Genomic DNA, 3,557 nt, shown 5'->3' on the forward strand with positions numbered 1-3,557 from the left:
CGAGGAGACGGAAGTCACCACCGAGAAAGAAACGGCGGAGATTCCCAGAGCGTCCGCGCTCGCGCAACTTCCGAGAGAACGCGGCTGCGCCCTGGCGTTGAGGCGGCCCGTTGTTCGTCTCCTCTATGCGGCTTTTAGCTAAGAAACGGAGGGCTTTTTTCTTATTGTTGAGGCAGTGCAGCACCTGAGAGACGGGGGTGGACGGACAAAAAATGTCGAAGCATATGGAATAAACAATCCCTAAATTGCACTATGCGCAGTGCCTCCTGCCCTTTCCCTCTCCAGTATCCACATGCACCACAGTTGACGCCTTAGAAACCTCAGGTAGCAGATTAGATTTCCCTATTAGGTGGGGTGAAATTTTTGCACATACCACCCCACCGTATTAAAAATCAAAAGAATTGTTTTGTACAAAAAATGCCGCAACAGGGAGAAGTTTCGTAGATGGATAGAATAGATGAGAGATCAGGCTCTCCAAATTATGCTGGTCTCAACATCCCTGACCATTTTCCATGCTGGATGGGGGCTGATGGGAACAGGCGTTCAACAACATCTAGAATGCCACAGGTTTCTCGCTCCTGTCTAGATTTTGTGTTTTCAAAAATGGACAAACAGCCCTTACTACTGATTTGCTGCAGTAATCCCAGGTGCATCCTGCACCTTGCATCCACTTATGGCTAAATCAATTATGCCTGCGTAATCTCTGCACTCCCAACTAAACCGGGGGTGGGGAAAATCAGAACTGAGGGCTTTGCACCTGCCCATTAGGAAAGATAGGAAGCCCAGAACACTTGTTCTTTAGATGTCTCTTTTATGAAGAGGCACGTAATAAGATCTTGGATCCCCTACTGGTGAGGCTCGCCGACCTCCCGCAAAAGCAAAAATTTGACCTTCTGCTGTTAGGCAAAGATCAGAAGATGACCTGGATGGTCGCCAGATTCTGTGTACAGATCTGTAGGCGCAGACCATCGCCCAACTCAAAATAGCCCCAAACACGGCTCCATGGGTGATTCTGAGTCAACTCCCTGGGACAGTTTATTGTTGTACATTGTTGCTAAATTTAGTGTTGTACATTGTTTTAATTGTCTGTTTTAACCATATCTGCACAGCAGTTTCTAATGTTGTGAGTGTCCTCTATTTAAGAGGCTTCTACTCTGCAGCCTTGAGATCTGACTGGAGAGCATTCCACAGGGCAGGCATGACTGCTGAGAAGGCCCTCTGCCTGGTTCCCTGTAATCTCACTTCTTGCAATGAGGTAACTGCCAGAAGGCCCTTGGAGCTAAATCTCAGTGTCTGGGCTGAATGATAGAGGTGGAAACACTCCTTCAGGTCTAGTATTAGGAGGGTGAAAAACCATCTATCTATTTGCTTTCATCACACAATGTGTCATTAACCTCAGATGTTGCAACCTTTTCCTGAGAAGAAATTTACAAGAAAAACAAAATCCTTTGCATGAGTTGCTGAGCTCTTTGTATGGGCCTGCTGCTGCTGTAGCAGCAGCAGAAAAGATGAGTGAGCAGCAGCTGCTGTTAACCAAGGGCTGAGAGGTAGCTTGCGACTACAACAACTACAACAACAAAGTCTACATGGACCACACCACCAAAACCACTACGGGATAGGTATGGAAGGATGGGTGGGAGGGCGAGAATGAGCAAGTGAGCAAGGTGTCCGAGGTCTTCCTGGTCAGGAGGGGAGCAACTTAGAGGCAAAGTGTGCAGTTTCACATGGCTCCATCTTGATTCTCCTCCAGTTACACTCGGTGCCAGACTTTGGGCTCTCACATTTCAGCGGCGCCCTATGCAACGCTAAAATTTGGCGCCCATTCTATAGCATTTTTGTGAAGCCCCCTGCAGCACAGCACCCATTGTGGACGAACCAGTTGCACTACCCTAAAAACACCTCTGCTTGGTGGCGTGCAAAGACAGGGAGGTGTGTGAGAGAGTGGGGGGGATAGGAAACTGACAGATTATGAGGGACCCAGGAATTGGGGCCAACCGGTGTGAATTTGGGCCAGGGCTGAACTATTTTCAGTACCTAGTCTCCACTCCCGAAGATGCAAAGTTGTAGTAGACTTTAAAAGGGGTCCCTGAGCACGTGCAAAATGCCTTTCCTTCTGCCCTTCAATAACTAGAGATTTTGCATGCACACAGAAGAGAGTATTAGCCCTTGTCCACTGGAGTGGGGGAGTGCCAATACAGATCCTTGCCACGTCCATAAGGGACCCTAGATACACCTCTGGTGTCCAGTTAAGGCTGCAGTCTTATGCACACACTGAGAGTAAGCCTCATTGAATACAGTGGGACTTACTTCTGAGTAGCCATGTACAGTGGTACCTCGGGTTACATACGCTTCAGGTTACAGACTCCGCTAACCCAGAAATAGTGCTTCAGGTTAAGAACTTTGCTTCAAGATGAGAACAGAAATCATGCTCCGACGGCGCGGCAGCAGCGGGAGGCCCCATTAGCTAAAGTGGTGCTTCAGGTTAAGAACAGTTTCAGGTTAAGTACGGACCTCCGGAACGAATTAAGTACTTAACCCGAGGTACCACTGTATAAGATTATACTGTGCCACTGTTGAATCTACTCTTCTCCCAAGAGTAGAGTACTTACGTACAGATTCATCTAGAGCAGGGTGTAGCCAATGTGGTACCTTCCAGATATTGTTGGGACTACAACTCCCAGGATGCCTCTGCTGCTGGAAGCTGTAGTCCAACCACTTCACAAAGGCACCATGCTGGCTGTTCCCCCGAGAGGACTAGTGTTGTACCACCTGTAAAAAAGCTAATCACTTATCAGATAACTGCTCTACAAGAGCTAACTATTGCAGAGGCTGCACTCCGCTCTTTAAGTTTGGGTCACTGGTTCTCCCAGAGGCTTCCTGCCAAAGTTCTCCCAAGGTTGCTATTGCAGGCATAATCACCCTCAATGCTTGACTAATTGCCTCTCAAATGCCCACAGGATAGAAGAGAGAACACCAGCCAGATCAGTCCCATCCAACATGACCAATGGTCTAGGATCATCATCTGGTTTGAGGCAGCACTTTCCTTCAAAGGGACTTAAAATCCAATACAAATAAGGAAAGGGTATTTAAAACAAAGAGAAAATTCCAAGAATCTCTGCTTGATTATAGAATGTTATCAGTGGTAGATTCAAATGATTTAGAAAATTTCAGATTGATGTAGTGAAATCAGTAAATTACACAGTGATTTAAAGAGCATTAGTTTATTATCTATTCTCCATGTGTTACTTCAGAAACAATTTAATTATATACAAAATTTGGAATGCTGAATAAATGCTGATCAATAAAAACATTACATAGCTGCTAATAAGGGAATAGTTACTTTTTTAAAAAGTAGTACAGCAAATTAATGATAAAGGCTTGATTCTGTGTGTTGCTTATTGCTATGATTGTGTTCATAGGATGTGTTCAATTATATACACATTTTTGAAACTCCAGTCAAAAAAAGGTAAAAAATGTATTTACACAATAAATATGTGGGGTTTCCCCCCAGAATTTGTAATTTGAACTGATTCTTTAATGAACTGTCATGAAAAGAA

Source organism: Podarcis melisellensis, assembly GCF_964234715.1.
Source record: "Podarcis melisellensis genome assembly, chromosome: 11".
Lineage (NCBI taxonomy): Eukaryota > Metazoa > Chordata > Lepidosauria > Squamata > Lacertidae > Podarcis > Podarcis melisellensis.